Source organism: Rhinichthys klamathensis, unplaced genomic scaffold (assembly GCF_029890125.1).
Source record: "Rhinichthys klamathensis goyatoka isolate OS25496 unplaced genomic scaffold, OSU_Roscu_1.1 h1tg000054l_1, whole genome shotgun sequence".
Taxonomy (NCBI): Eukaryota; Metazoa; Chordata; class Actinopteri; order Cypriniformes; family Leuciscidae; genus Rhinichthys; species Rhinichthys klamathensis.
In genome coordinates, this window is record NW_026606599.1 from 2,396,223 (window position 1) to 2,418,503 (window position 22,281).

Genomic DNA, 22,281 nt, shown 5'->3' on the forward strand with positions numbered 1-22,281 from the left:
CAAAGTTACTTGCGCTTTGCGCTTTGACACTTGCGTTTCAGATCGTTAAAATAGGGCCCTTGGTGTCTAAAATACATGCTCAAAACATTGTGTATAATGAATTCATATCTGATTGTTATACCTTTGATGGCATGATATCACAAAGCTGTTGTAAATAATGTGAAATTAACAGCTATACAAAGAGATGAGACTCTGGATGTGATCAATAAATTGGCCACTACATAAGTTAAATAATCATAAGCAAATCCAAATCCTGTCTCCACAGTGACCCCTAGTGTTCAGAACAGTGTAAATGCAAAAAAAACCCAGGCAAAACATGCATAAAAACACCTTTTACAAATCTATTGCAATTTTTTTTATTTGTATACATATATCTCATGTAATCGCTCAATCAGTGTTTCAATATCGGAAAGACATAAGTAACAGCTTGTAGACAATATGCCATGTAGACATTTACCTCAGGCAAGTCCATCAGTGTCTACAGCTTGTTAGTCAGCTAGAGAAATTAACTCTTCCGCTAAATATATGCACTATATTATACATTCATTTTATTTTATCTAACCTGTTAGTGATGTCTTCATTATATAATGTTGGCTATGCTTAAAATATTTGTCATGAAAATGACAGCCACTGTAAAAGATTATATTTCAACATTGAATTGGAGTAATTAGATTTAATGAAAAAGTTAATGCAAAAAACTGCCTTATGTGCACTTTACATGTTTGAATACAATGTGTTATTCGAGTATTATTGTATGTAAAAAAAAAAAAAAAAAAAAAAAGAAGCTCCCGATTGTTTACAGCGCATTAGCAGAGATATATATTTTTTATCCTTAAGATACTTTTAATTATAACTGAATTCATTTAAAAACACAGAGACACAATTTGTTCAGTAAACCACTGTTTACTAAAAAATATATATTGTTAGAAAAAATGATGTGGACGTCGAAGATCTCAAAAATGAAGTTTATTACAGCATAGCAGTGGCAAGGTACACAAAGCACCTTGGGTTCACCGGCGTCAGAATGAACCCAGAACATCTAAATCTCAAACCTTTTATCCTGGTCTTACAGTTTTTCTCGATTGCTTAAACACATTTCTTGAAACTATGCCTCGTATTCTCAAAACAGTAAACACAAATCCATAACGTCTCACCCAATTCCCCAAACATCCTATTTTCAGGTCAAAATGAAGCTCTACACTCAAAACCATTCACTCTTGCTGAAAAACCAAACTTTGCCCTCAGACATCACACACAACCCCTCACACACACACACACACACACACACACACTACAACATAGTCTTACACACTGGTGCAATAAATTCAAAACAACACTGGTAAGTTATGTTGCTTGTGGTTCCCCCCCTCACAAACCTTTTCACATGATGAACACAAAAGAGACAACCAATGGATACACTGGCACATTTTTTTATTCCTTAATGTACTGTACAGTACAATACACCAGAAAATAAATAAATACATACATATATACTCTGCCAGAGCATCCCGGTCTTTGGTCTGGGTCAGGCCAGAGAACCTCGTCCGCATCACAGGCTATATTGGCCCTTGCCAGAAATCCTCGTGCCTGTTCCCCGCTGCCACACTTCAACTGGAATATTTGGCAGGCTTCTTCCATTTCATCGTCTCTATGTCCTAGAAAAATAGAAGTACTGTAACTGTAACACATCTTTTTTACAAAATGGAAGCATTCAGAAAACTCGATCTGTATGTGATTTCTTTTTATTACAGTAGTATAGGGCAACAGCTCCAGTACATGTGTGTGTGTGTGTGTGTGTGTGTGTGTGTGTGTGTGTGTGTGTGTGTGTGTGTGTGTGTGTGTGTGTGTGTGTAACAGCACAGTGTACTGCACTCAAAAGTTACGGTAGAGAGCAGTCTGAAGTGCATCTACTGTACCTGTTTTTCTCCATGAAGGATCGTATGATCAAGGAGACGGTGAAGCGACTCAAGTCTGGCTGTACTCGTTGCCCAGCCTCCCTCATAGTCATACCATGGACTAAGACATGGGCAACTAGAGTGGCAATGCTTGTCTCTTTGGCCTTGCCCTTCACCTTCCTCATCCTCTTCCTTCACCTCTTCCTCTAGTCTCCTCCTCCTCCTCCTTTTGACTCGTAGTGTTTCCACTTGGGTAATTGTGTGCTAACTGAGCTGAAGCTGTGCTGACTTGAGTGAACAATATTGAATACTAATGCTTTCTAAATGACAACATGGTGTAGGCAATGATAAATTAAGGGATTTTTGTGTAGAGGTTTTCAGTGACCGTTCAACAAATCTGACTTGTGTGTCAAAACAGGGGAATGGCGTTATAGTTTAGGGAAAGGGGTGTGCTTTTTGATAAATGGCATTATGGTTTTGAAATTTTAGTTCAAAAGTCTGGTTATAGTGTTTAAGCAATCAAGAAAAACTGTAAAGTTGCTCTTGTTGCAACAGCTGTGGTCTGAGACACCCCACTGTCTGATAAGGTTCTCTGTGTCCCACACCCACCCATTCTACAATTGACTACCATTTGCTCAGGATGTGATCAACCCCCAGTGTTCTTTAAAAAATACAACTTGACTTTCTTTCATCTCTATGATAATGAAGCCAACACTTTATCTCATGCTCTGTGTGCTGGAAGAGACTATATCCTTGCACCTGAGCAGGAATTTTAATATTTAAAATCTTCATATTTGTCATTTAAATGTCTACATATTTCAACAAAGAATGAATGATTATATGATATTATGATACACTATTTGGAGAAGAAATTCGTAACGAAACATTGAACACAGCAGTTCTTTCAGATTCATGAGAAACCATTAAGAAACTTACAATTTGCCCTTCATTCAAGTCAACTGCTCGGTTCATGCAGAGTAACTGGAGTGTTAAAGGGATAGTTCACCCAAAAATGGAAATCAGCCCATGATTTACTCACTCTGAAGTCATCCTAGGTGTATATGACATTCTTCTTTCAGACGAATACAATCTGAGTTATATAAAAAAATGTCCTGGCTCTTCCAAGCTTTATAATGGCAGTGAAAGGGCACACAAGTCCATAAAAGTGCATCATATCCATCATAAAAGTGTCCCAAACGGCTCCAATGGGTTAATAAAGGCTTCTGAAGTGAAGCGATGGGTTGGTGCAAGAAAAATATCCATATTTAAAACTTTATTGACTAAAATAACTAGCTTCCGGCAGACGGCCGTACGCCGTGAGGGTACGCCGTGAGGGTGGTGATGGCACAGTGGATAAGACACATGCCTTTGGTGTGAGAGACCCGGGTTCGAATCCACTGTGAGACACCAATGTGTCCCTGAGCAAGACACTTAACACCTAGTTGCTCCAGAGGCGTGCGACCTCTGACATATAGGCTATAGCAATTGTAAGTCGCTTTGGATAAAAGCGTCAGCTAAATGAATAAATGTAAATGTAAATGTACGCAAGTCGACTTTCGCCAGAAGAGTAACTATACGAGCGTATGGGACACTCAAGGGGTACCGGATTAATGCAGTCAAGACGGTGTTGTGTGTTTCCGGTAAGAGAAACACGAGATGGAATCCCAGTTTAACTGATTTATTCAAAGGAGTTTTGCATATGTTACTTCACAAATGTGTGGTCTATAATAAACAAAATAGAAACAAAGAAAACATTTGTCATTATATATCAGTAAATGATACAAACATTCAGTTGTTAAGTAATATATAAATTAACATACATGGGTTAACTGTGTGCTGATTATAATAATATAATAAAGTGAACAATGACACGCAGATTGCACGATCGTTGCGTATGCTCAATATTACAGCAGCAGTAAACATACAGTGTCAAGTTCGACATTTTCAAACAATATTGAACAAACCGGGTGATCTGTTACTAGGAAGTGAATATAATATCTTATAACCTAATATAACAATCATTTATAGCTCAAAGTCTAATATGAAAGCGTTTTGGTTTCACTTTGTGACGCAGTTTAAAATGCATTCAGTTAATGAGCAAACCTCGACATTCAGAACAATAATATCAATAACAAAGACGAAATATATATAAGAACTCACCCGAATTAATTTACGCACTGAGAAAAAAACATATACATAGTTGAATAAGAGACCAGCCGGCCTGATTTGTAACTCAGCTGCCGATTTTGCATGTCCACACCTTCCTGATCGCTGTATTAAGAATGAGTATGTGACGTCACACGCGTTGAATTGTGGGAAGGCGTCGCCATCTTGGAAGGACACGCTATCCGTTGTCATGGTTACTTCGACAGTGAGACCAAGAGAAATAGCGACAGAGAGAGCAGCTTGATATTTGTTTGCATTTTTTGCGATAAGGCACAGTTTCTTGGGAATAAATGAAGAAGGGGGAAGCAAAAGGAAAGGGGCTCTATCGGGCGATACCAAATAACAACATCAAGCAGCGTTATTTAGAGAAACTACTTGACATCAACAACATGGACCCGTACGACCTGCCACAGAATGGACGAAAGACCCAAAGCACTACCACCTTTCACATACCCTGACATAGTCAATTGGATTATGGTTTATGGTGTCAGTGCCTAACGTTACTGCATACACAATGCAAGAGTTCAGAAGCTTTAAGTCATTAGAAGCTTATGAACAATTCTGCTGCGGCTGGGTGCAGGACGTAGAAACCCCCAAACCTGTAACGTTAAACTGCAAGAGTTCAGTCATACCTGATGTTTCAGACCTCATTCATATGTGGAAATAAATCTGATATGAATCAGATATGTGCATTTGCACCTGCCGTGCAACGTCAAGCGGACAGATCGGACATTCCCCTGTCAATGCGAATCGTACGTCATTAAAAAAAGTCTTTTTAAAAAAAATCGCGGTACAGATATATCTATAACAAATTAAACGAGTAGTATGAAGCTGCAGACTCGGAGACCTGCATCTACAGTCCCCCTGCACCCAGAGTTCCGCATTCTCAGACCCCTCGTTTTTCGAGACAGCGCCTCCTATCAAATTGTATCGGATAAACATGTGAAGAACTTAAGCCAAAACGTGAGTAGGCTATCTTCAATTTTATTTAGCAAATCGTAGTAGCCTACTCGTTTGATTTATTTTTTAATAAAACTAAATTAGCTCATCGATACAACATATGAATAGTCCATTTAATGTTTGTAAAGATAGTTTGTAACAAGATTTGAGCCCTTAATTTATGTTTTTTCGCCCTCTTCCCCCCGAAAATATTTTGATAACCGTGGACTTTTTGTAGATGTCATAAATGTAGTGATTTTCACTGCCCATTTTGTGCCCGCATATTTCAAACCCACAAAGTTGTCCAAAGTTCAAAAACATCTCAAGGGACACTTCAACAGAGCAGTGCAACTATACTCTCATTCCTGCGTAATAATCAAGAAACTTTACTGCCGTACCATGAGTGCAGCAGGCGTAATGATATGACGCAGCGCCTGAAAATAGTTCCGTTGTGTTGACGGAGGGTGGCCTATTTTCAGGCGCTGCGTCATATCATTACGCCTGCTGCTCTCATGGTACGGCAGTAAAGTTTCTTGATTATTACGCAGGAATGAGAGTATAGTTCCTAGCCATATCAGCCTAGAAAATCGCAACTTTACATTTTCCGTCGGTCTTAGTGCACGATGTAACTACAGAAGAGTCAAGTTTTAAACAGGAAAAATATCGAAACTCTTTGGTAATTTTTTTTGAGAAATGCTAATGGTCTTGTCCACTTCAATGATGTATGCTAAGCTATGCTAAAAGTGGTACCGCCAGAACCGGAGATCGGCTGAATGGATTCAAAAACGGTAAAACTCAAGAGTTTAACTCTGGGGGAGTTGTAAAATTAGCCTATTTCCAAAAAAAGTGGAGTATCCCTTTAACCCTCTATGGTACGGTGTTGCCTCCAGGCAACATAGTCTATTTTAGCTTTTTTAAAATAAAAACTAATACAATTTTATTTGTCAATGCTCTCTAAGGGGAGGGGAACTCAAATACTAACCAATGAAAGTGCAAAAGAGTGGACACATGACCCACAGGGGTCCATTGTGTTCCCTCTTTCAGCACACGTGCACATGTCACATGGCTCCATATTTTCTCCACTGACAAGGGCATTTTTCACTAATTTCTGTCCAGATAATCAACTACAAAAAATCTTAGTCACGTTCATTGGTTAGTAAAGAAGTATTTTCAAAAACATTACATTATATATCATCAAATGTATCATAGGGAATTACATAAAACTGCATGTTGCCTCGAGGCAACATTGTACCGTAATGGAATCACATAAGGCCATACCAGGCATACTAGGTTTGAATACAAGTATAGTTTAATTGTAAGGAAAAGAGTTTGAACTATCTAAATGTGTCTGGATTTTTACAATCTGAAAACTCAGCATGGTTCGACAGTCACTATTGGCCACTATAGTGGGTAATCGGGCAAATAGTGGATTCGTGGGACGGGCGTGTGGCTTGTGAGTGGTCAGCGGGGGTTGACGGGACATTTGGCCACTATAGTGGGTAATCAGGCAAATAGTGGGTTCGTAGGACGGGCGTGTGGCTTGTGAGTGGTCAGCGGGGGTCGACGGGATATTTGGCCACTATAGTGGGTAATCGGCAAATAGTGGATTCGTGGGACGGGCGTGTGGCTTGTGAGTGGTCAGCGGGGGTCGACGGGACATTTGGCCACTATAGTGGGTAATCGGACAAATAGTGGGTTCGTGGAACGGGGCGTGTGGCTTGTGAGTGGTCAGGGGGGTCAACGGGACATTTGGCCACTATAGTGGGTAATCGGACAAATAGTGGGTTCGTGGAACGGGGTGTGTGGCGTGGGAGTGGTCAGCCGGGGTCGATGGGACATTTAGCCACTATAGTGGGTAATCGGACAAATAGTGGGTTTGTGGGACGGGGTCGTGGCTTGTGAGTGGTCAGCGGGGGTCGACGGGACATTTGGCCACTATAGTGGGTAATCGGGCAAATAGTGGGTTCGTGGGACGGGGCGTGTGGCTTGTGAGTGGTCAGCGGGGGTCGACGGGACATTTGGCCGCTATAGTGGGTAATCGGACAAATAGTGGGTTCGTGGAATGGGGCGTGTGGCTTGTGAGTGGTCAGGGGGTCAACGGGACATTTGGCCACTATAGTGGGTAATCGGACAAATAGTGGGTTCGTGGAACGGGGCGTGTGGCTTGGGAGTGGTCAGCCGGGGTCGACGGGACATTTAGCCACTATAGTGGGTAATCGGACAAATAGTGGGTTTGTGGGACGGGGTCGTGGTTTGGGAACGTTCAGTGGGGTCAACGGACATTTGGCCACTATAGTGGGTAATCGGACAAATAGTGGGTTCGTGGAACGGGGCGTGTGGCTTGGGAGTGGTCAGCCGGGGTCGACGGGACATTTAGCCACTATAGTGGGTAATCGGACAAATAGTGGGTTTGTGGGACGGGGTCGTGGCTTGGGACCGTTCAGTGGGGTCAACGGGACATTTGGCCACTATAGTGGGTAATCGGACAAATAGTGGGTTCGTGGAACGGGGCGTGTGGCTTGGGAGTGGTCAGCCGGGGTCGACGGGACATTTAGCCACTATAGTGGGTAATCGGACAAATAGTGGGTTTGTGGGACGGGGTCGTGGCTTGGGACCGTTCAGTGGGGTCAACGGGACATTTGGCCACTATAGTGGGTAATTGGACAAATAGTGGGTGACTGGGATGGGGGCGTGTGGTGCCACACAGGATGAAGGCGGCGCTGCTTCTGGGATTTTCGGATTTTGGGGTGCTCCCGTCGGGCCCCTGGGGAGGCAGGCCCCCCTGACCTCACACGGGTCATTAGGTCGGCCTGGGAGGTCTTCCACATGTTTGATCTTGCTGTTGTTCAGGCCTGGCCTTCATATTAGGAAAAGGTTATGGTGATTGTTAATGTTTTACCCTGAAACAACACCGATTGTAATGTTTTGATATGATAACTTGATATGATGGTTTGTAGTACTTGCGTTCCACGATGGTACAATGTTGCCTGAGGGCAACAGCTGGATAATAAATGTTACTTTTTATTAAATATGAAATGTGTAATTCATTAAAAACTTGATAAATGTGTTTGTTCAAGTGTTTAGTTAAATAAATTGATGTTTTCAATAAATCTATCATTTTTTTCTTCATGAAAATGTCAAATGTTTCAATTTGTCTATTGTGGTACAATGTTGCCCTGAGGCAACAAACTTTTAATTAATAAATAAATTAAAAAATAATGATAATGTTTATTGATATTGTTATAGTGTCCAATTTTAAGCAGGAAAAACATAACAAATAATTTTTTTCTCACTGATATCATATTGCGTACCATAGAGGGTTAAAGGTCCCGTTCTTCATGTTTTTTTGAAGCTTTGATTGTGTTTTCAGTGTGCAATATAACATGTGTTCATGTTTCGCGTGTAAAAAAACACAGTATTTTTCACACAATTTACTTATCTGTATACTGCTGTTTTCACTGTCCAAAAAACGGCCCGATGACTTCCCTGTTCTATGAAGTCCCTCCTTCAGAAATACGTAACGAGTTCTGATTGTGCCAGCGGTTCCAGTGTTGTGATTCGACAGCAGCTTATCGCCAAGGGGGTAATCCATCGACCGGAAGTTGAAGCCGGCCGGGTGCCGCCATCTTGTAGCAGAACTTCATTTGCGTTAGCATTTCCATTGACTCCCATTCATTTTGGCGTCACTTTGACCACGAATAACTTTACATCTGAGGCGTTTAAAGACTCCATTTGTCCATTATTTATTTCTAAAGAAACACGACAATGTATAAAAGGCTCCATTACTTTGTATCTTACGTTATGACCCCGTAGAAGCCGTTTTTGTAAAAATAGGCTAACGATTGCGTCATAACACGCGACTCTCTGGCGCACACTAGAGAAAATTACCATATAGACAGAAGTAGAAACTCGCGCACAATCGGGGGGACGTGGAGGCATAAAGTCAAGGGAGAAGCCCATAGAGAGTTGTAAAGTTGCTCCTGCTGCGAGCTCATGGACAGCTAATACTCACGATCTCCGGCTCTGCACGTTTCGGAAGGGAACGATTCAGAATGACACAGCTACTAGAAGATTTACGTCTGTCAGACAGGTTGCTCACGTCATCAAGCTTAGTTTGAGTCGGTTTGAGTCTGCGCGTCAGGAACGGAAGTGCTCAAAAATCGCTAAAAATGGGCTTCAACTGCCTCAACTGAGTTCCAATGAGATGGTTCTGTCCACTTCTTATACTGTCTATGCTTATCGCACGTTGCCCGGAAAGGTCACGCCTCATAAATTGGAGATGCATGCGCAGCTGAAGTGCTTCTTCTCCGTGGGCAAAAAGACCACGCCCCCTTTTTGTGTATTCCTGTGCGCGGAGATTAGTCAAAAAACTGTTCTAGTTACGTCATTAAAAAAGGAAGTAGAGGATGTAGTCCAAACCGGCCGTTCGCTGTATGCTTTGAAAGGGGACTTCTGTTAAATAAAATATCTCGCTAGGCATTGAACTTTGAGATTTATAATTTTACAGGTATTATTTATGCTCTAACAGCAACATTAAACTAAAGTTTGAAAAATGGAATCGCGAAGAACGGGACCTTTAACGGACAGCTCTGTCGCTTAATTACGTGCGTCCTCACCGTAAACTGCCCTGTCAATCATCTCGTCACAGTTAAAATTCTCCATTCAATCTAATTTATTTTCCTACCATTTCAGAGAGAAATGTTGTCGCTAGTTGATCTGCCAGTCGTTTTTTTTTTTTTAATCCGGAGACTCTCCTCATGTGTTTGCAATTTGAACATAATGATGCATTTAAAAGCTAAACAAATCTTTACAAATGTTCACAATGCTGCTGCAGATTAAATTTAATGTGGACAACATTCAATAAATACATTTACGTCAGGTTAGAAACTGATACTGCAATAATTCACTCAAACCCCTTTATCTAAACATCTCTACATAACCACCGGACTCGCGTGTCCTCCATGTTTGTAGTTTTTTAACATTCAGTCCTCAGCGCATTGGGTTGTGGGAAATATTAGCCGTTAGAGTTGCCTTGTCCAAATACCCACACTTGCAGTCTTTGCACTCGACCATTTGTCTACTTGCATGACGCATTTCCTCTATTTCAAAAGTTCAAAGAGTTCAAATAGGCGCAAGTGTGTGTAGAACTTTTGATTACTCGATGGGACACACTTTAGTCTTGCAAAACATGCACGTTTTACAGAGCTTTTATTTATTCTTTTTTCAATACTTTGCATTTTAAAATAAACTTCTGCATGTCTGTTCAGTAGTCGCTATTTAACTAACAGAAGACAAATTTAAAATTGTGGTGTTTTTAATTAAGTGATAAAAACAGTTGCAAATGTCGAATAAAATAGGCCTACACACACACCATACTCATCTTTGCACCAATAAAATGTGCAACACTTTGTTTTTCCTACCAAATTAAATGTATCTAATTAATTTAAATTACAGTGGAATGTTTTCCTCGACATCTCGCTATTTCGGGGCACATGAGTTCCTGAATATAATGCATGATGGGCCCGTTCTGAAGCGGTGTTGGAGATAGTGTGGGTTTAGTGTGTGTTGAGGACTCTGAACTTTGGCATTTTTAAGACATGGGCCAAGACCGCAAGTGTGTGTATTTGGGCAAGGCATGTGTTCAAGGATCTGCACTTCGGATTCTGACCGGAAATAGTCCAGGTATCCTTGAAACTCTACGATTTGGGACGTACTAATTCCATTTTCGAATACTATTTAGGACAGATAGTATGCGAATTGGGACGCACTGTGAATATTTGGACGAGTCATTTTCAGACTCTGAGAACAAATAAGGTGATGTACAATGTGTATTATGAGAAAATTAAAGTGCTTTGTGACCGTACATGCATGTAAACCCTAGAATCAAATTAGGAACCTTATAAATAGCATACTGGGGTGCTTTCTGAAACAGGACACATGCGATGATTTAAAGTTTTTTACGTGGATTTTTTACCAATAATTTTTTGTTTTTGTCAGAAACACAAACTAGGTCTTTAATGTCATGCTGATTTTCACATATAAGGACGATAAGGATTTGAGCTACTAACACAGATCATTATTCTGCAATACTTTTTCAATGTTTACTTCTGTTTCTCAGTGAAACCTGTAGTGACGGTGAAGCCAGATCAGCGTGTGTTCAGAGGAGAGAGAGTCACTCTCACATGTGACATACAGGGAGGAGAAGACATTCAGTGGAGATACAGCTGGTTTAGAGATGGCTCAGACATCTCACACACTAAAAAAGACTACGATATCTCATCTGTGCCTTATGGTGGTCCATACAGCTGTGAAGCAACGAGGTCAGACTTCAGTGATGGTGTTACACTGACTGTATCAGGTGAGTCTTCATATTCACATCTCTGTTTAATGATCATTCATTTAGTCCACTTAAACTCTGCATGTTTCTTACAATCGCTTGCATGCTCACATTCAGATTGTCCTCTGTTCTTGAGTGCAACATTCACATTTCAGAAAACATCATTCATTGTGACTTTAAAATATAGATGTGAGTCTTGAGATTTATAAACTCTATAAAGTCACTTAAGTTATGAAATGCAGTTTTCACTTTCCAAATCGCTGATAACTGTCCTATAAAGAAACCCGTTATGCCGTTGAACATAAACAGTAGGCCCCTACTGCCCCTACTGGAGCCCCTGAGGCTGGCCCTCCCCTGAATATAACTACAGCACATTCGCATCAGTTCGCCGCTCAATCGCGAGTTACTGTCAGTACTATTAGTATACAGCCTACAGTTTGCTAGCTAGCTATGCCTTCGTCACGGAAATGCGTACTACCTGGATGCCATCACTTACAAAACAGATCGGTGTCTTTATTTAAATTTCCGAAAAATTATCATACCAAGAACAGCGCATGCCCCCACAGGGGACACGCCCCCACAGCGGACACGCCCCCACAGCGGACACGCCCCCACAGCGGACACGCCCCCAGCCTTATTTTATTTACTTGGCGGCTTTTTTATCATTCAAATTTGGCTGGGTGGCCAATAACACATTTTTCTGTGGTGTGGCAAACCCCGAATACGCATACTTAATTTTGACTTTACAGGGACTTTAAAGACCTGCACCGTTCATAGTTTCATGCCAGAACTATGTGATAGTGTAAGAAATTATAGTCTGTCCTGACTCAGCTTCCACTTCAAGATATGGATTAGAATATGCTCTTTGCATATTCATAGAGTGAAACTCTATCACTTCTAGCTTGGGAGTTGCAGGGAGTCGTCAAGAATAATCCTGTGTTCAGAAGATGAAGGAGTTCCTTCTCAAACAATATTAATGATGTGGGAACTGAAGGCTTTCACTTTACTTGTTATCCTCAATTTTCTTCTAAGACAAAACTTAATTTACAGGTAGAGCTGGAAGACGAATGTAATACAGTATATACTAATGTTTGAGCAGAGATTATTCTGGGTTTATTCTGACTCTGATGAACGCAGGAGCTTTAATGCACTTTTACAAAATGTAGTTATTTTACTTTTGCACTGAAAGAGATGTTTGAGTTTGTGTTTCTGTGTTTCTTCTCAGGTTTACCCACATCTACAGTGACTGTGACGCCAGACAGTGCTGTATTCACTGGAGAAACAGTCAATCTGAAGTGTGTGATAAACTCTAATCACAGTAACTGGAGATATGAGTGGTATAAAGACAAAGGCAGTTTAGTATTACAGACGTCTGGGCGTTACACTGTAAACACAGACACTCTCAGTATTGTTAAAGCTATTGACTTTGATCAGGGTCAGTACTGGTGTAAAGGACACATAGATGGAAGATTGGTTTCATCACAAGAAAGCTCTGTTTATCTCTCTGTGAAGGGTGAGTTGAAGATCATTGTCCTCCTAAACTCATTCTATGATCACATATACAATTAAGAGACTGTTCAGATTGAACTACTGTCTTACGTATTACATCTTTGTGTCATGTTTCTATGTGTGTCTTGTGTTTGAGCACATGGCTCTGTCTTTGTTTGTGTTTGCCATGTGCTCCTCATGCCCCGCCCCCTTGTTTCCTGTTACCACGCCCCCTTGTTTAGTCCTGTTCAGTAGTTTTTACTAATCGTGCTCACCCGATCCTCATGTGCTCTTGTCCCTTTATATTGTGCCTCTTCCCCTTGTGTCTTTGCTGGTTCATTTATGTGTTGTTTGCCTTCATTGTGTGCATGCATTCTCGCTTCTGACAGTCAGTGCTAGATTTAGATTATCTGTCAGTTCTAGCTTTGTGTTTGTGTTTGTTTTGTTTTTATTTGATTTGTATCCAGTTTTTTCTTTGTTCCTGATTTGAAGTAGTAACCCAGCAAACATTGGTCCGACGGCAACGTCGTGTCCCTGGCCAAAAATAGTTGCGGCCAGACGTCATAAATCGGTAAAAATATGTAACACAGAACATTTCCTAAAAATGCATTCAGATACATTTGTACATGTCTACAGTGGCATGTATAATTGTTATTTTAACTTTTAGCTACGTGTAGTTATGTTTAGTGTATCGGGTGAGAGGACGTCACCTGGCGACGTCTTTTCCACGTGCATTTATAGTCCATCATGACCCTCTATGAAATCCTTCCCAGCAAACATTGGTCCGACGGCAACGTCGTGTCCCTGGCCAAAAATAGTTGCGGCCAGGACGTCATAAATCGGTAAAAAATGGAACACAGAACATTTCCTTAAAATGCATTCAGATACATTTGTACATGTCTACAGTTGCATGTATAATTGTTATTTTAACTTTTAGCTTGTGTAGTTATGTTTAGTGTATCGGGTGAGAGGACGTCACCTGGCGACGTCTTTTACACGTGCATTTATAGTCCATCATGACCCTCTATGAAATCCTTGTTAAATATGCAAAAGCTGCGCTTAATCCTCGCATGGTTAATACTACAATAATTAATGTAGTTGCCCATGAAGTTTTTAAGAGGTTGTGAAGAAGACGTCCACTGGCGTCCTTTACACGTCTAGTCAGGCTGTGAATACTATACGTCCACTGGCGTCTTTTGCACGTCTAGTCTAGCAAGACAGAAAAAAATTATCAGGATTTATAATTCTTTATAAAATACACGATTTATATACAAATTAATATATATTTACTTTATCTTGTTTTTATAAATTATAATCACAAAATGCCCAGTATAGTCAAGTGATTGCAAAGCCACTGCATTTTAGTCATTATTTTAACCTGTTGTACCTGATGTATTCGTTGTTATTTTTTTATGGAATGTATATACATGTAAAACAGAAATATACCCGGTCACCATTTATGTCTGAGTTGGGTGTTATTACCCAAACCCTCTGCCCAAACCATAAACTGTGCTGCCAAGATGTAGTAACAAAAGATCTCGCGATATTACAAAATCCTGCGATGGGATTATCTCGCGAGATGTTAACGCGTTCTCCCCATAGATTCTGGAACTTTGAACAAACACGAGGAGAGGAGGGAGTTGTGTCGATATTATTAAAAATCTACTGTTGGGTAAGTACATTTTGTATTAGATTAACGTGCTTGAGTTTTACTTGTGTGACATGAATGAACCGAAAGAAATTATGCCCACATTGTCAACTGAAATTTACTGAGTTTGGCTAAAATTAGCCAGTAGGCTAAAAGTAACTTTGAACGTATACAACAACGGTAACGTTATACCAAGTATATTGAATAATAATGATACAGTCATTACTGTAACTTATTAATGTAGCCTTTTGAGAGTTTCTTTCAGAAAGTAAATTATCTGAAATGGAATGAAATGTTTAGCTGGATTTTAACATGTATGTTTTCAGTAACTGCTTTAAAAATAAAAGCAGAACATATTTTATACAATAAAATAAAATGTAATGCATGTTGATTACCTTTTTCTAATGTGTCATTCATGATTCATTCATCTTGTTCCATGTTTTTTTTTAATTTAGCTGTAGACCATAAAAATATTTTGAAAATAAGTGCATATCATTTACCTCAAATTTTAATTTTATAATAATTTTATTTATTTAAATATATATATATTCTCTTCCCTTAGATGCTGTGAAGAGGTGGAGCCCAAATGCTACAGACTCTGAAATTGATGCAGCAATGGCAGAACACCTGAAACGCGCTCCAGGAACAGCTGGTGGATACAAAAACTGAGCCAAACAATGTGGTTTTAAACGGATAGTTTCCCCAAAAATGAAATTTGTCATTTACTCAACCTCATGTTTCAAACCTGTATACCTTTCTTCATTGAATTTTCATTTTTGGGTGAACTATCCCTTTATATAATAATTCAGTATTTTGTAATTGGTATTTTAGTTTGGTTAACAAATGTTAAACATTGAAAAAAATATTAAGATACATTTTGGCTGTTCAAGATCAATAAAATGTGCTAAATCAGAACATGCTTCTTTTTTTCTTATGTCCACAAATAATGTGTTCTTGTTTGTGATGTACACGTGATTAAAACGTTTTATTGACGGTCAGGTCTGACTAGACCAATTTTGGACCTTTTTAGAACCTTTGTCAAGATGTGTAAACTTCAAGACTTGATTGCCTTTCACAATGTTACACAATATGTGTGTGATTATTTTAAATGCAGGCTTATATACACTTAATTATGCAGCAACACATTTAAACACACAAATGACGACGCATTTAGACGTCCAGGGACGCGCTGAAGAGACGTGGAATTCACGGCCAGAAGAGACGTGGAATTCACGGCCAGATGACGTCAAAGACGTCGGTTCAACTTTCATTTTGGAACTATTTTTCAACCATGACGGGACGTGTCGGACGGACGTCTTTTCAACGGTCATTACACGTCCAAATGTTTGCTGGGTTGTTAAATATGCAAAAGCTGCGCTTAATCCTCGCATGGTTAATACTGCAATAATTAATGTAATTGCCCATGAAGTTTTTAAGAGGTTGTGAAGACGTCCACTGGCGTCCTTTACACGTCTAGTCAGGCTGTGAATACTATACGTCCACTGACGTCTTTTGCACGTCTAGTAGCAAGACAGAAACAAATTATCAGGAATTATAATTCTTTATAAAATACACGATTTATATACAAATGAATATTTACTTTATCTTGTTTTTATAAATTATAATCACAAAATGCCCAGTATAGTCAAGTGATTGCAAAGCCACTGCATTTTAGTCATTATTTTAACCTGTTATATCTTTATGAAATACACAATTTATATACAAAAGAACATATATCTACTTTATCTTGTTTTTATATATTATAATCACAAAATGCCCAGTATAGTCAAGTGATTGCAAAGCCACTGCATTTTAGTCATTATTTTAACCTGTTGTACCTGATGTTTTCGTTGTTATTTTTTATGTAATGTATTTATATACAAAAACAGTAATATACCCGGTCACCATTTATGTCTGAATTGGATGTGCCCAAACCATAAACTGTGCTGCCAAGATGAACAAAAAATCTCGCAATACAACAAAATCCCGCGATAGGATAGATTATCTCGCGAGATGTTTTAGCGCGTTCTCATAGATTCTAGAACTTTGAACAACCACGAGGAGAGGATGGAGTTGTGTCGATAGTATTATTAAAAATCTACTGTTTGGTAAGTACATTTTGTATTAGATTAACGTGCTTGAGGTTTACTTGTGTGACATGAATGAACAGAAAGAAATGATGCCCACATTGTCAACTGAAATTTACTGAGTTTGGCTAAAATTAGCCAGTAGGCTAATATTAACTTTGAACGTATACAACAACGGTATACCAAGTATATTGTTTAATGATACAGTCAAAGTTATTACTGTAACTTATTAATGTAGCCTTTTGAGAGTTTCTTTCAGAAAGTAAATTATCTGAAATGGAATGAAATGTTTAGCTGGATTTTAACATGTATGTTTCCAGTAACTGCTTTAAAAATAAAGCATAACATATTTTATACAATAAAATAAAATGTAATGCATGTTGATTACCTTTTTCTAATGTTTTATTCATGATTCATTCATCTTGTTCCATGTTTTTTTTTTTTTATTTAGCTGTAGACCATAAAAATATTTTGAAAATAAGTGCATATCATTTACCTCAAATTTATAATTTTATTTATTAATATATATATATATATATATATATATATATATATATATATATTTCTCTTCCCTTAGATGCTGTGAAGAGGTGGAGCCCAAATGCTACAGACTCTGAAATTGATGCAGCAATGGCAGAACACCTGAAACACGCTCCAGGAACAGCTGGTGGATACAAAAACTGAGCCAAACAATGTGTTTAAAGGGATAGTTCACCCAAAAATGAAAATTGTCATCATTTACTCCACCTCATGTTTCAAACCTGTATACCTTTCTATGTTATGCTAAACACAAAGATGTTTGTAACCAAGATATCGCTTCCCATTAATCTTTCTCAAATAATGGTAGTCAATGGTTGCTCTATTTGCTTGGTTACAAACATTCTTCAAAATATCTTCTTTTGTGTTCAGCAGAAGAAATAAACTCATACAGGTTTGGAACATGAGGGTGAGTAAATGAAAGAATTTTCATTTTTGGGTGAACTATCCCTTTATATAATAATTCAGTATTTTGTAATTGGTATTTTAGTTTGATTAACAAATGTTAAACATTGAAAAAATATTAAGAGACATTTTCGCTGTTCAAGATCAATAAAATTTGCTAAATCAGAACATGCTTTTTTTCTTATGTCCACAAATAATGTGTTCTTGTTTGTGATGTACACGTGATTGAAACGTTTTATTGACGGTCAGGTCCGTCTGACTGGACCAATTTTGGAACTTTTTAAAACCTTTGTCAAGATGTGTAAACCTCAAGACTTGATTGCCTTTCACGATGTTACACAATATGTGTGTGATTATTTTAAATGCAGGCTTATATACACTTAAATTATGCAGCAACACATTTAAACACACAAATGATGACGCATTTAGACGTCCAGGGACGCGCTGAAGAGACGTGTAATTCACGGCCAGAAAAGACGTGTAATTCACGGCCAGAAGAGACGTGGAATTCACGGCCAGAAAAGACGTGGAATTCACGGCCAGAAAAGACGTCGGTTCAACTTCCATTTTGGAACTATTTTTCAACCATAACGGGACGTGTCGAACGGACGTCTTTTCAACGGTCATTACACGTCCAAATGTTTGCTGGGAAGGATGGGCAAATGAAGCCTTATGAAGCACTGAGGCTTTCTCCTGATTGTTCCAGGAAAAGATTTGAAGCATCAAGAGTGTCGAAACAGCGCCGTCTTCTGGCAGGACAAATTTATATCAGCCACAAACCCGAGTGCACAGCGCCGTTGTTTCATCTATTAAGCACAGATAAAAGCCCGACAACGCTAAATGTTCAGTTTCCTGATAATATAATTCACATATTAAAGTGTGGCAATAAATTAAATATAACAATTAATACTAACTATAAAAATACCAACAGAGTTGCTTGATGCAAGTAAATGGTGGTCTTATTATTTTATGGTTTCTATGCTGTTTATAATATGACAGAATATATGATCATGTAACAGGCCATAGGCATATTTAAAAAAAAAAAAAAATGTATAGATATAGTAAATGGACTTAAACTTCCGAAACCCTGTAGCTAGTGGTCTGGGTTCAAATATTCCGACACGCAAAGTGAAGCATTCACGTGACTGGACAGAAAGTGAGGCGTATGTCTGAGCTCACTGTTCATCATCAGGCCTGGAAAGACACTTTACTAGAATATAAGTCTGAGATTGTATCGGCCAGGTCTGATTATTTTTCACAGTTAATTGTAAACTATCAGAGAAACCCTAGACAATGGTTTCATTCCATTAACAAACTGCTCAAATATTACAGTCTCTCAAACAGGGCCGTGCACAGGGGGGTGGCCCGGTGGCTAGAGCCACTGCCCTTCTGCCCTCATCAGCTGAGGTGCCCCTCTCGCCCCCCTCCCTAACCCTCCAGAGGATTTCCATAAAAACGTTATGTTATCGCTCCAGAATTTTCGCACGTTAAAAAATAAATACGACCTCACGTTATGTCAATCACACTTGCACACTGCCTCCGAAACTTTCGTCCGTCATAAAAAAAATCGAATCGGGTAAAAATCTAATCGAACCGTAGCCAGCAGTTTGAATGGAGTTTGAATGGTGTTTTGACAATTCAGAGCCAACGAATCACGAATACGAAAAAACGCAGTGTGCAATGGCCTTTATTCTGTATTTTTTTCTGTGCGTGCACACACACACACACAAACACACACAACCCGACGCGTGCAGCCCTGCACATAGACAGAGCAGCGTGCAAGGACTGAACTGAGCTCTCTTTCGCGTCTGAATGGACAAATACACACAACATTATGTCTAAATGTCCGTTTTGGAGAGTATTCACTTAAACGCAGTCAGTTATGTCTTTACAGAACGTACAGTTGTGAGAATATCGGTTGTGCATCAGTGCAATTGGATCTGCACACTCGGTCTTAAAGTGACAGTGCGTAATAAACCTATAATGCCGTCTGTGCACTTAATATTAATCAAACAACAAAATAAAAAGAGAAAAGCATTCACTGCTCTTTAATAGCTTTAATAAGGATTAATTATATTTAATTCATACAAATAAATATGTCTGCTTGAAAGAATAAAGAATGATGTATGTAAGACTTTAATTTTAAGATATTATTTTATGTCACAGTGCTAAATATGTCTCTGTATTGCATGTTCAAACTTTAAAAATTATGAATATTATCAGGTTAATAGATGTTTTCTACAGGAATATATAATGGGTTTGGACGTTTTAGAGGAATTCTAAATTAATGCATTACAATTTAACACTAAACCCATTAAATTTTAGTCGACTAAATCTACTGTAGATTTAGTCGACTAAAACCTTATTGTATTTCGTCAACTAAAACTAAAACAATTCAGATGACTAAAATATGACTAAAACTAAATGGCATTTTAGTGAAAATTTTAAAATTTCCTTTCAAAATTAACACTAATCTAAATGAATAGTACCTTATTAGCTACTGTAGGTTACAATGGGGCTAAAGGCACACATAACATTTGCTTTTCACATATGATTGCAGAAAAATATATGTTTGAAAATTGATGGAGCAACAGATTTTGTGTGAAAATAAATCATAAAGGTGGCTTGTTAGTTTAAAAATCGTATTAATGTATGTGGTGGCAAGGAGGTAGCCTACACACGGGGTAAAACCAGCACAAAAGACACATAGTATTGATACAAATACTTTAGCTAAATTAATATACTTCTAATAATCCCTAAGTTGATAGTTTATAGGTCAAACTCAAAATGGGGGGGGGGGGGGGGTCACCCGTATGTTGTCAGTCAAACTCCTTATAGTGCCCCCTTTTTTGGTTTAAGCCACTGCCCTTCAAAATGTCTGTGCACGGCCCTGCTCTCAAATGTGTCTGCTTCAACTCACTTTGTAACAGGTTCCTTGATTTCTTCAGCTTGAAGATTGACTGTATTTGTAAATGCATTATCACTACTCCATCATTTTTCTGGTATCTCTCTCTCAAATTTCTCTACACTATAGCCTACGTTCATTATCTTAGCAATGATGTTTCACAAATTAAAGCTCCCACTTCCATTGTTGATCCTTTACTGACTTGTCTGTTTCAGTCATGTTTTGCTTCTTTATGTCCTGTTGTCTTGAGTATTATAAATGAGTCCCTGTGCGCTGGTGTTGTGCCAGCTGCATTTACACTTGCTGCTGTAACCCTTGTACCTAAAAAAGCAAACACAGACTTTGATCATCTTAGTAACTTCATTCCCATTTCCAATTTCTTCCCTTGCTAAACTTTTAGAGCGAATTGTTGCTTCTCAATCAATGGCACTCTCACCTTAAACAATCGTTTCGAGCCCCTTCAATCTGATTTCCATAAATTCCACAACACTGAATGATTTATTAATTGTTTTGGATTCTGGCTCTTTCAATTTTGATCCTTGTTGATCTCTGTGGCGCTTCTTACACAGTAGATCACTCTTAAAATCAACCGGAAATGGTCTTTGGTGTTTCTGATACTGCACTAAACTGGTTTATACCTTTCAGAAAGCAGTTTGTTGATGGATGGATGCAGGTCTGAGGTTGGTGTGGTGAAATATTGTGTTCCTCGAGGATCAGTTTTGGACCCTTTACTCTTTTGCATCTACATTTTTCCAGTCTGTCAACTTTTAAGATCACTTGGTCTTATCTTTTCAATTTTACGCAGATGATACTCAGATTTACATACATTCACAACCTGATGATAATGTGGCTGTTGCCTTTCTATCTCAATGTATTTCTGAGATAAAAAAAAAAAATTGGATGTCAGTGACAAGACTGAGGTTATAATCATTGGTTCACCCCACCAGCTACGTAAAGCTGGGTCTTTGACTTTAAGACCTTTATTTTGAAATAGTGATGAACATGAAAATCATGAAAGAATGGTTTAGAACCTCAGTTTGTTTTTCATGCCAATAGTTCAATAGATACCATCCATTAATTTTTTTTTTAGACGAAAAGGTCTGAAAAATGTTTAAATATAAAGAAAAAAATGATAGATTCACCATTTGTGATGTGGTAGCGAGCTATAACGCACATACGTGTTATTTGTATGCATTAGAGGCTGACACTTAAAGGGTTAAATGTGGATGGCTCTAATTTAGTTTCAAACAAAATAAAAAAAAATTGGCGGTGATATTTGATGCTTATTTAACTTTTGATCCTCATATCCAGAATACAGTCAAAAAGTATTTTTTTTATTTTATTTTTATTTTAGAAACATTACCAGACTATGTCCTATAATTTCCGGTGGCTGTTAATTAACACTTTTGTATTTTCTCGCATTAATAATTGAAGCGGTCTACTTGCCGGGGTTTCAAAAGCTACTCTTAACAAATTACAGTTTGTTCAAAATTCTGCCGCCAGAATCCTGACTGGACCAGGACTAGGGATTACATCACTCCTATTTTGTAGTCCTTACACTGGCTCCCTGTCAGCTTGCGTGTCTATTTTAAAATGATCATGCTTACTTATAAGGCTTTGCATGGCCTGGCTCCTCAATATTTGTCAGAACTTTTAATCCCGTACATCCCAGCGCGTGATCTCTGCTCCTCCGAAGCTGGTCTTTTAACAGTCCCGCCAACTCGTTTAGGATCTATGGGCGATAGGGCTTTCTCTTCATTTGCTCTGAAACTGCGGGACTCTCTGCCCGCTGAGATTAGCACACGCAATCTCTGAATGTTTAAAGATTTACTCAGAACATACTTTTTTAGGGTAACTTTTATTTGATTTATTTC

At 38.7% G+C, this 22,281-nt stretch overlaps 1 protein-coding gene across 1 annotated transcript in view; it reads right to left on the reverse strand.

The window, feature by feature from the left end:
• Positions 1–22,281, reverse strand: part of LOC130083233 (Fc receptor-like protein 5) — a 514,396-nt gene that overhangs the window by 277,513 nt on the left and 214,602 nt on the right. The window lies entirely within an intron of this gene.